This window comes from Vulpes vulpes, chromosome 6, assembly GCF_048418805.1.
Source record: "Vulpes vulpes isolate BD-2025 chromosome 6, VulVul3, whole genome shotgun sequence".
NCBI classification, from domain to species: domain Eukaryota; kingdom Metazoa; phylum Chordata; class Mammalia; order Carnivora; family Canidae; genus Vulpes; species Vulpes vulpes.
The window spans coordinates 105,553,394-105,566,314 of record NC_132785.1 but is presented as its reverse complement, the minus strand read 5'-3'; the positions used below and the strand labels follow the sequence as shown (position 1 = coordinate 105,566,314).

At 37.7% G+C, this 12,921-nt stretch overlaps 1 protein-coding gene across 42 annotated transcripts in view; it reads right to left on the bottom strand.

Moving 5' to 3' along the window:
• The window catches only part of SIPA1L1 (signal induced proliferation associated 1 like 1), a 371,521-nt gene that overhangs the window by 185,711 nt on the left and 172,889 nt on the right, over positions 1-12,921 (bottom strand). For all 42 annotated transcript variants that reach the window (XM_072761869.1, XM_072761890.1, XM_072761879.1 and 39 more), the window contains one exon: positions 5,793-5,854. The gene's annotated coding sequence lies outside the window, so the exon portion shown is untranslated. The remainder of the gene's footprint in view (positions 1-5,792; positions 5,855-12,921) is intronic.

The window sequence follows — 12,921 nt, the reverse complement described above, 5'->3', positions numbered from 1 at the left end:
AGCTTATTTCACAATACTCCTTCACTTAAACAAGAAATACGCCCTACCCATGAAAATCTCTCCCTAAAAATGGATGTTAACAAAAGAAACCAGTATGGGCCACAGTCTAGCTTCTCCTTACCCTGTGAGGAAGTGGTCACTCCCCGTGGAAATAAACACTGGCAGTAGTTTAGATGATATTAGGCTGAACACGTACCAGATAGAGGTGCTGAAGGGTTTCTGGGTGTCACAACTTCCCATCAGCCCTTTAATAATAAGTGGTGTGAGAGATTTATCGGTTTTAGTGGTAGGATCTGTGTCCTGTGAGAACACACGATTCACCAATGTTAGTAACATCTACTTATAGATGGTACAATTATACACAGTTCTCACTTTCATCTTTATGTTTATCTGTCTTTACATTTCCATAAGCATGTATTAAAGTTATCTTTTAAATATGCTCAGTGTTAAATGAGATTTTCTTGATGCTTTGAATAAATAGAACTGAATGGATGGTATTCAAAATGATCATCAAAATACAATTGAAGGATCAAGTTATGCCAGCAACTAATGGTTGGCCTTGGGCTAAATCTTTACAACCAATAAACTCTAAACATTTGCAGAGTATAGCGATCAACTAGTACCTCAATGAAGGTGGGTAGAGGGGGTACATTATCAAATTTTAGGGATGGCGTAAAATAGCCAGACAGAAAGAGACAGCTGGTCTACCTTCACACACAGTTTAGCAGAGCTCTCCAGATTACAGAAGGAGCACCTAACCCTACAGACCAGACTAATTTTATTTAATTGATTTGAGAACTTTAAAAAAAGAGAGAGAGAGAGATGGGAAATTTTCATTGAGGATTAGCATTCACTCAGAAAACTGAGACTTCATTTGCACAAAGTCAGGAGGTATTTGCTCCTGAGGGGATAGGACAGAATCAAACATTAAACTCCTGTAGGTACTTTAACACTCATTAAGAACTTTGGAATTCATGACTGAGGTTTAACAATTTACTGCACCCATTAAACAAGAGGTATGGACTACCATGGAAGAAATAATTTATAGAAACTAATCGGGAAACCATAAAGCGGTGTTAAATTCTAACTAGAGATATACCTTTCATGCCCCTCTGTTTAGGTATTGGCTAATGACCCAATTATTTACACAATATGCAAACTAAGGGTTGTAAGGTTGGGTGAATTGTATTTGGTACTGAGACATGGTCTCTTGGCTCCTAATTGCAGAAAGAGATTAAGTGAAAGGTTAATTGGGTACTAAACAAGTCCTCGTGACAAACAAGGATCACAGCTCTTCATGAACGGGCATCCTTCATAAACATAACTTAAATTGTGAATATGAAGGTCTTTGTGACATATTAGGGAAAAAAGCTTAACTAACCACATAATTCAGAATTTTGTCAAGGGTATTCATGAGTTATTTCACAGTTTCTTAGAAACTTACTCTAAAATCTATTAGCTTAATTCAGCATAAGAGCTAATAATAATTTTCTAATTTGAACACCTGATTTTCAACAACCAAAATGAATGTGGCAATGTCTAACAGAGAGCTATGCCCTAGATAAACAAAAACAACCTCACATGCTTGTGCACATATACCCACAGACACAAAACAGTAGTTATGCCTGCAGAATACAAAATTACACGGTGAGCAATGGCTTTCTCCTATTTCCTGTCAAAAGATGCATTCCTATGAGATGCCCACTCACATATATTCCAAAATGAAAATAAAGATTTATCTATGTATCAAAAGGTCAAGTGACATTACAAGTTGAAAATCTGGTCTTTTTGCTATGGATTAGATAAATCTGCTTGTCTTTCTCTTTAGAGCAGACATTAGTGGATAGTAAACACTGGGCAAAACCCCTAATGCACCATCAGAGAATACCCAAAAGAAAAAAAAAATTAAAAGCCTTTCTTTTTTTTTTAAGATTTTATTTATTCATTTCAGAGAGAGAGCATGAGCTGGGGTGGGGGGGGGAATGGGGTGCAGAGGGAGAAGCAGACTCACCGCTAAGCAGGGTGCTCAATCTCACGGCCTGGAGATCATGACCTGAGGTGAAGGCAGATACTCTACTGACTGAGCCACCTAGGCACCCCAAAAGGCTTACTTTCTATATAAATTCTTCATTTTATCTTTAACCTAAATGACTTGTAAATGTCTGCTACTTTAGAATGAATATGATTTTTTTTTAAGTTTTTGCTACAAAACAAGTTGAAACAAAGTACACTTATTTAGTGAAGATAAAAAATTTTCATCAGCTTCATTGCCAGGTACCTAACTGGTCTCAACAAGCCTGTTGACCCTTCATTCTGAGAAAGAGAAGAAAGGGATAACAAAATTCTATCCTCAATATGAGAGACATTGATGAGTGGCAAGTTAGGAGGAAGCAAAATAAATACAATATCAACTTCTAGAATTTCCCCATAACCCCAGTTGTGGTATGGCGGTTAAGCTAAGGGTACAGACAGCAAGACAGCCCTTGGACTCCTCTTCCTGAAAGAGAGACAGGCAACAGTTCACAACCTTCTTCACAAAGGTAAGGATACAGAGCTTGGAGGAAATCTTCTAAAACCAACCCACAAAATCAAAATTGTTTTTACCAATGTCAAACATTCAATTGCTTTCCATTCTAACTAAAGACATCTGCTTCCCCAAATGTATATGTATCCTCTAGAGTACTTTCCAACTCAAAGAAGAAATCTCCCTCTCTTATTCCCTCAATCAGAATAAAGAATAGAAAACACTTAGTAGCATTCCAGATAATTTGTGCCAATTTAGATGATTCATGTATCGCTTTCCCAGACTAAATGGTCTATGGCCAGTGCTTTCAAGTCAACAAGGGTGCGGAGAGCAAGACCTAATTACAGGTCTGAGTCACTGTCTACCAGTTCCCTCAGACCCATGGACCATCCCCCACAAAGGCACCATTTCATTATGAGGTATAAAATCCAGCCAAGTCTACAATCCCTTTATATAAAAAAATAAATAAGAAGGTATCATTACACATACACATACACATACACATACGAAACAAAAACATCAATTCACAGGACTGATTTCTCAAAGAATAATTTCAATAGGCTTATTCCATCAAAAAGCAACTATAACACTAAATTTTGAATAAAAAATGCACATAAAACATACTATGGGATTACAATTTAAATGTCTTGCATTTCTTGTATTTATATTTGGCCTGATGTACAACATGGCGTGCTATTCCAATGAGAGAGTAGCTCTTTTCACAAGGGCCTCGATGATTGGGTGTTTCCACTGATGGCTATCTTTTCACACTGGCAACATTTTAATTTAAGATCCTGGATCCACATCGGAGAAAAAAAAGCTAAAGATACTTACATTTAAATAAAATTAAAAGGAGGACCCATTTTTTAACAACAAAAAAATGTATATGCACACAGTCCAAAAATCCCCAATTTTATATCAACAGAAGATATTACTGTTTTCCTTCCTGTAACGTGTATACTATATGAATGAAGGAAAAAAATATTTTTTGAGTTTACTCCCCCCCCACCACAGTCAAACATTTAAATAAAAATAACATCCTGGGGAAAAAAAAGAAAGAAATTCTCTTCCGATTGTCATAAATCTTTCTCTGACACTCTATCAGTAATTATGTCCCCAAGTTGAAAGGATTAATGATCCCTGAATGGAAATGACTATTCAGTTCTGTGGAGGCCACATCCCAAACAAGAACAAAGGGTAATAGGAATCCTCCAAGAGCAACAGAACAGTTATTTGATTGTAGAAGTTAAATGACCTAAGATCCATTTCGGGTAAGAATGATACAAAATGATCTCCAAGACTCAAGTTGGACATAAAAGGAAGTAAGGACACGGTGCCAGGGACTGAGGCACTGTTTCAAAGTACCATGTTTCCCAACCTGTTCACAGGAGGGGATGGGATGCCTCTGCTGGAACTGCTGCCACAAATATGAACGGACAATTTAGAAGGCACAAAAATAAATTTTGAAGTTGTAATGGCAGGAAAATGCAGATTTACCCAAGTCTGCCAAAAGCATGCATTCTAAGCAGAGGGTGAATCAAGCTATTTAAATAAAAAAGCAGCCCCCACACCCTGAAAAGCCCCATGAGGACACAACTGATCCCATAAAAGCCAAGTGTGCATTAGAGTGCAGAAGCAGGTCAAGAAAGGGAGCTCACTGGAAGACCAGACACCGGTTTAAAGAATAAGATTAAAAGCTGTCCACAAGCTGATTAAACTCAACAATTTAAAGTCTAACACATTTACTATAGATCACTGGGACATCTAGTGTCTCAAACAAATTCATAGCCTCTTTTCATGATCCTGAATTTATTCTCAACTCCTTTGCGATTTTAAAGATTTTAAATCAAATACATAGAGTACCCACATTTACCTGAAGTTAAAAAGTGGACAGAAAATCATACTGCACCAGTGTGATAAAAGCACAGACAAATGCAAGGGAAAAATAAAGAATAAAATCAGAAGAGTGCTTCCTTGGAGGGAGAAAAAGGCGCTGCTGTTAGGGGGCATTACCCCGGACTTTTACTTGTTCCACACAGAATTAGAAAACATTCGTTTTCTACGTATTGGGTACATATTGGGTATTTGTATTATTCCTTATACCATTGTTTTTATATTTGAAATATTCATGTTAATTTTTGAAGAACCAAAGCAAACAAGGCATCAGAAGTTTGGGCACAGAGTACTCTAAGGAAACAGAAAGAACAGGTCCATACTGCCAAATATACATCCCTACAAGGAGCTGGCTCTCACACAGGGAGGTCAAGACCCTTTGCAGAGTTCACAGCTCAAGTGGGTTGATTAAAAGGCAAAACCTTCCGGAGGGAAAAGAGAGAGAGTGAAAGCGATATATTTTATTCGCCTGTCTTTGAATACCAAATCACTATACCAGTTAACTGTTAAGAGGGAAGAGGGTGCCAGTCAACACCGGCATACCCTGCCAGTTTAATTTAACGGCATTATTTTGCCTTGCTTTGCAATTACTCCCACATTCCCCAGGGAGAAACTAATGGATTACTAAAAATAAAATGGAGATTAAGTGAATCACTTAGGATGTTTTGGCTCCCAATGTAAACTGGCTTAAACAAAAAGGAAATGCATTGGCTCAAATGCTTGGACTTCGGGAGACCTCAGGGCTTGCTTCTCTGTCCTCTGCCCTGTGTGGCTTCTTGCTCAGGCTGCAGCCACAGCACATCTTGTGCCAGCACATAAAAACATCCAGAAAAGAAAGAGAGGCAGGCTCTTCTTGTAGCCCTGTTTCAAGTATGAGAAGACTTCTGCCAGAAGTTCCTGGCAAACCTGCCTTGGAGTCTCACTGGCTAGGACAGGATTACTGGACCATTACTGAATTATCCTTCTGTCCAGGTAGCACCCAACACTGGCTGACACTTTATCCATGATGAGTCAATTGTGGATAAAGCAGGGATAGGATTGACCCTAACCAGGGCCTACCCTGGAGTTCCTATATGGAAGATGGATGAGATGCATGATATGGATCTGCCCCTAATGTGTGCTCTGCTGGAACTGACTGGGAATAGCCTGAGCAAACATGTTTATCTGAAGGTGAAATTAATCACTATCATGATGAATTTATATATAAAGCTATAGACTCCAAAAGCAGAGGAACAAATGAATTGATCCCTTTGAGAAAAGCAGATTTTTTAAAACTTTGTTTCTATATTTCCACTGCTCCAATGAGAAACTTAAAGACACAAAGTCAACACATTTTAAAGCACGTAGGCCATAGAAAGTATAGTATAGCACTTACTATATTCTTGTGCCATGGCTGCAGAAATTTAGACAGTAGCATCCATATGAAGAATGAATAACCTGAAAAGATAAGAAAAATACAAAAGTTTTTAAAAACAGAAAAAAATAGCTAAGTGTACAAGAGATTTCATTAAAAGAAACAGTTGCAAAAAAAAGTTTTATCTTTTTTCTGAAAGAGGCAAACCAGCCTTTTGAAATTAGACAGCTGCATTAAAATTAGAAGTTGAGAAAACAGGGGCACCTGTTTCCTGGGTTGAGTGTCTGACTTCAGCCCGGGGTATATCTCAGAGTACTGGGATCAGAATGGGAGCCCCTTTTAGGGCTCTGGGCTCAGCAGGGAGTCTGCTTATCCCTCTGTCCCACCTCCTGTCCTCTCTCAATCTCCCTCTTTCTCTCAAATAAATAAATAAATAAATAAATAAATAAATAAATAAATAAAATATTTTTTAAAAAGTTAGTGAAACCATCTATAGTATTAGAATACCTTCATGTTCATCATCTGCATCTATTGTCAAACAAACTAAATATATTTTAATTAATTATATTTTGATCAACTAATACTGCCCTGGACCGCTATTTGTAAAACTGAAACAAAACCAGAATTATTCAATGGACCTCAAAAATCATATAGTCTATCCCCTAGAAAACATATCTACCCTATTCAAATCACTGCAAATTACAGTTCGATAAATCAGCTTCGATTTCTAAATTTCTAAACTCAGGGATATGAGAGAATAGGTCTCAGAATAAAATACACCTATCAAATATTCGGTACTGCATGTTTATTAAAACTTTGACTATTCAGAATACCATGGAACAGTAAAGAAACATACTCCAGACTACTGGACCCAGACTACTCCAAGACTCTGGAAAAGTTATAAATATTCTAAGATGAGAACTCTGTCTCTATTCAGACCTTAGGACAAATAACAAAGTAGCAAATCACAAGGACTTAAAAACATACAAATCAATCTCTCCTATAATATTTCCTGGGGATAGTGTCCCTTGACAAGGCTGAGGATAGGCTCTGTCCACATATCTACAAATACCAGGTCTAATTTCACCTTCTTCAGTGAAAGTAAGTTCAACAATATCATGGGCAGTAGTTTGTAGGGAAGAAAAGAACTTTTTCTCTACCTTTTCATGTTTAGTTTCTAGGGGCCTGCTAACTAAACTGACGAGGACAAATTAACAGAAGAAAAGGTTCATGTTTCTTCATTGATGTTAATATTTTTACACCCATGGGGATATCATAGAAAACAAGAAAAAAATGCAAAGAAGCAGTTTGACCCAGGGGCTTAAATACTACCTTAATAAGGGGCAATACTTTGTGCAGAAGTCATGAGACAGGAAAGGGGGACTGGAGCTCCTAAGAATGATAAATTGTGGAAAGATGACCAGGAAATAAATGGTAAATAGGACTGTTCAGTAAGATCATGTAGACCCAAGTTTCTCCAGTGATAAGAATGGCTCTCCTCTTCCTGGTAGAGAGATGGGATGTACCTTTATAAATGGAAATTTATGCCCCAATTTTCAGGCAGGAAGCCTGGGGGGGCGGGGGGGGCACACGACACGACACAACATACCACACACACACACACACACACACACACACACACACAACTCGGCTTGCATCTGCTATTTCTCAATTTCCTTCATTCAAAATAATCCTTGTGCCAAGTGGCATATTTTGGGGTGGCATATTCTGATGATCTTCAGGTTCACAGAAATGAAAACACCATTAAAAGAATAATGGTGCAAGTCTCAGAATGGAAGAAAATACTCGCAACACATAGATCCATCAAAAAATTAGTTTAGAATATATAAAGAACTCTATAAAAAGGCCACCTAAACAAGATACCCAAATGGTCAATAAGCATATGAACAGTTCCTGAACCACATTCATTTGTTTACTACAAAATAAAGCCACAATGAGATGAAATTACATACTGAGTAAGATGGCTAAGACCGAAATCTGGCAATACCAAGTCTTAGGATGTAAGCAATTCAACTCTCATACATACAATGCTGGTGGGAGGGTAAACTAGAAAACAGTTGAAGAATCTAATAAAGCAGAACATAAACTTACAATGTGACCCAACAATTCCACTCCCAGGAAAATGCCTACCAGGAATGCACATGCCTAGCCCCCAGGACACAACAGTAATAGTCAAGCATTAATTTTGATAGCCAAAACTCAGTAACAAATAAATTGTCAACTATTCACACAGAAAATATTACATAACAGAGGTTAGTATGCTTTCTCTGCAAGGGCCAAACAGTAAATATTTTTGTTTTTTCAGACCATCTAGTCACTGTGCCCTGTTGCAACTACTCAACTTTGCATTTGGAGTGCATTTACATAGACAACATGTAAATGAATGGGTGTGGCTGTGTACTAATAAAACTTTATTTACAAAAACAAGCAACCAGACCACACACTGTAATTGGTCTGCCATACAATAATACATATAAATGAATTATAACTAATATGACAACAGATGAATCTCAAAAACAGCATTGAAACAAAGAAGCCACACACGAGAGAATACACTATATGATCCATTTTATGAAGTTCAAAAATAGGTAGACCTATGTGAATTGGGATAAAGTTACCTTAGAGATGGGAAGAGGGAGAAGAAGAAATCAGAAAGGAGTGGAACAGGGAATTTTGGTGGGGTTAGTAATACTGGACTCCCTGATATGAGTGGGTGGTGGTTTTTGTGATCATGTTCAATTTGGGAAAATTCATCATAGTGCTCACATACAATTTACTTATCTTTATATGTATTACACTTGAATAAAAAAATTTTTTTTAGTATTTTTTAAATAAAAAAAAGAATACAGGCCAGTAGTGTAAGTGGACACTCTCTCAAAGCCCAGGCTCCCTGGACATCAACTACTCTGAGCAGTAGGATGCCTTGAGCCCCCACAAGGCACGATCCTGAAGCCACCACACACACACACACACACACACACACACACACATTATCTCGTGTGATGTCTGCCTGACAACCAAACCTCTGTTCTGAGTTCCAGGTCGGGTTGTGGAGATGAACTGTGATTAGACAAAACACACAGGAGTGGCAGGAAGGGAATGCAATCCGGGGGGAAGGAGGAAACTAACAGATGGTGGATGAAGAAACTGGTGGATATAAGCCCCACATTTTAATATCATCTGCTGAATAATCTAAACACAGAATATAAGTCCGTGAGCAGCTTAGAAACACAGTTTGGAAGGTCACTGAATGTGCCCTTTGGATAAAAATAATGAATTTAAAAGCTAACTAGGGCTCATAAAATAGTGTTGATTTGTTTTCAATAGATTTGTTTTCAGGACAATTTCTTCCAGCTTCTCAAGTTGAGGAAGCAAACGTGACAGATAAAATAGTCTTGACTTTCTAGATCTGCATACTTCAAACAGTATCTATATCTTGACTTCATCTTAACCATTCATACCATGTCTAAAATTTAATTAGATATTTAACATTCCAGGGATCAGAGGAACCTATTAAATTACCAGGGTTATGCCCAAATAAATATATTGGGAAAGGCAGAAAATACAAAGATGCAATGGACAAGATCATGGGCATGTCATAAGGATACATATTCTCCTTTTGGTGTCTATATAATGAATGAAATAAAGAACAAAGGAGTAGAGAAAACTTGAACAAAAGAAAGTGAAATCCATTTACTATCCTGCATTTACTACATAACTGGTATGTGCAAGGAACTGACCTAGATGCTGGAAATTCAAGATAAAGTTCCTGTCTTTAAAGAGTTCAGTCAGAAAGAAGCTGACAAGCCTATGCATCAATAATTTAAGTTAAATGTCATAAGTTCCACAGTATTCATAAGTGTGATGGAGCTAGAAATTAACAGAAGAGAATTATGGAGGAGGAGGAGGAGGAGGATGGGGAGAAAAGGTGAGGACAGGAAGTCTTCCCATACATAGTGGGTAAGAGCCAAAACGGGTTTTGAATTTCAAAAGATGAGCAAGGTAAGAAGAGGGAGAAGAACAGAGGGAGAGAACATGCAAAGGCAGGAGTCAGCCAGTCATATCTGAGGAGTAACGAGAAACTTTCAGCAGCCAGAACATGGTGGACAAGGACAAGCCAACATGGAGATAGCAGAGGAACCTGTTAATTATACTAAGTTGGAATTGTATTCTGCAGATATTACAAAGACACCAGGATAGGAATTGGGGGGTGGGAAAGGGGTACAAGAAATAGAGGGGAGTGACAGGTCTCCAAATATACCTTCTTGTCTAGTTTTGAAATCCAGAAACACTGTAATACTTCACAAAATCAAGAAAAGTAAATAATTAAAATCAACCTGTACATGGGGATAATTCAAAATGAAACACAGTCAGTGACAAATGGACTGCATTATAAATGCACAACATAACCACACTTAAGGAAATGCTGGGGGGGGAAACTAACCTAGCTCTTTGGAGACCACTATCTTGACTACATACTCCGAGGCTAGAGACAAAACAAAGAAAGTAGAAAGACCAGAATGAACTCTACGGTGTTGAACTCAAGTCAGAGATACTATGCTTTTTAATATATATATATTTCAACAGATAATGATAGATAAAGGTATGCCTTGGAGAAACTGTGAGCTCAGTTCTAGACCACCACAAGAAAGCTAATATTGCAATAAACCAAGTCAAATAAATTTTTTGGCTTCCCAGCAAAAACAAGTTACTTTTACACTACACTATAGTCTATTAAGTGTGCAATAGCATTATATCTTTAAAAAACTAATATACAAAAAAAAAAAAAAAACTAATATACATAAACTTAAAAATAGTTTATTGAAAAATGTTAACCATCATTTGAGTTTTTATTGAGTTGTAATCTTTTAGCTGATGAAGATCTAGTCTTGATGTTAATGGCTCCCTATTGATCAGGGTGGTGGATGGCGAAGGTTAGGGTAGCTGTGGCAATTTCTTAAAATAAGACAACAATGAAATTGCTCCATCAATGGGTTACTCCTTTCAATGAACAATTTCTCAATAGCTTGTGAAGCTGTTTGATAGCATTTCATGCACAGCAGAACTTCTTTCAAAACCAGAGTCAACTCTCTCATATGCTGCACTGCTTTATCAACTAAGTTTATGTAATATTCTAAATCCCTGCTGTCATTTCAACAATCTTCATGGCATCTTCACCAGAAGTGGATCCCATGTCATGAAACCACTTTCTCTGCTCATCCATGAGCAGCATCAATTAAAGTTTTATCATGAGATCACAGCAACTCAGTCCCATCTTCAAGTTCCACTTCTAATTCCAGTTCTCTTGCCATTTCCACCACATCTACAGTCATATCCTCCACCAAGGTCTTGAACCCCTCAAAGTCATCCATTGAGGGTTAAAATGTACTTCTTTAAAACCCGTTGATATTGCTATTTTGACCTCTTCCCACGAATCATAAATGTTCTTAATAGCATCTAGGATGGTGAATACTTTCTAGAAGGTTTTCAATTTACTTTGTCCAGGCCCATTAGAGGAATCACTATCTGTAGCAGTCATAGCCTTATGAAATATATTTCTTATGGTATGTAAGGTATGGTATATAAGGTATATGGTAAATATATTTCTTATGGTTCTTATGGTAAGACTTGAAAATTGAAATTACTCCTTGATCCATGGGCTATACAATGGATGTTGTGTTAGCAGGCATGAAAACTTTAACCTTGTACATTCTCCATCAGAGCTCTTGGGTGACCAGATGCACTCACTGTAAATGAGTAGCAATATTTTGAAAGGAAACTCTTTTTTTCTGAGTTTTCAACAGTGGGCTTAAAATACTCTGTAAACCATGTTGTAAATAGATGTGCTGTCATCTAGGCATTGTTGTTCCATTTAGAGAACAAGGGCAAAGTAAATTTAGCATCATTCTGAAGGATCCTAGAATTTTTAGAATGGTCCACGAGCCCTAGCTTCCACTGAAAAGTCACCAGCTGTGTTAGCCCCTAACAAGACAGTCAGCCTGGCCTTTGAAGCTTTGAAACCAGGTGTTGACTTCTCCTCTCTAGCTATGAAGAAGGTTCCAGATGGCATCTCCTTCCAACAGAAGGCTGTGTAGTCTACACTGAAAATCTGTAGCTACCTTCATTAATGTTCTTAGCGGGATCTTCTGGGTAACTCGCTGCAGCTTCTCCATCAGCACTTGCTGCTTCATCTTACACTTCGATGTTATAGAGAGATGGGTTCTTTCCTTAAACCTCAAGAACCAGCCTCTGCTAGCTTCTGATTTTTCTTCCGCAGCTTCCTCACCTGTCTCAGACTTTATAGAATTGAAGAGAATTAGGGATGTACCCTGGATTAGGCTTTCGCTTAAGGGAATGCTGTGGCTGGTTTGATCTTCTCTCCAGACCACTAAAAGTTTCTCCATATCAGCAAAAGGCTGTTTCATTTTCTTATCATTCATGTGTTCACTGGAGTAGCACTTTTCATTTCCTTCAAGAACTTTTCCTTTACAGTCACAACTTGGCTTTTTGGCATTAAGGGGCCTAGCTTTTGGTCTATCTTGGCTTTCCACATGCCTTCCTCACTAAGTTTAATCTCTTTTAGCTTTTTATTTAAAGTGAGAGAGATGCCACTCTTCCTTTCACTGAAACACTTAGAGGCCACTGCAAGGTTATTAATCAGTCTAACGTCAAATTGTTGTGTCTCGGGGAATAGGGAAAGTGATGGGTACAGGCTGGTCAGTGGAGCAGTCAAAACACACACAACATTTATCAAGTAAGTTCATCATCTTATATGGGTATGATTTATGAGGCTCAAAACAATTACAGTAGTTACAATTACAAAGATCACTGATCACAGATCACCATAACAAATATAATAATAATGAAAAAGTTTGAAATATTGTGAGAATTTCCAAAATGTGACAGAGTGACATGAAGTAAGCCAATGCGGTTGGAAAAATGGAGCTCAAACAGGTTGCCACAAACCTTCAATTTATTAAAAAAAATTATCTGTGATTTGCAGTAAAGTGAAACTCAATGAAACGAGGTATGCCTACACTGTTATTCTTTCTTATAATACATTACTACCATTATTTATTTTGTAGCCCAACCTGTCCCAGATTTGGCCAGTGGAAACCCCTTCAAGATG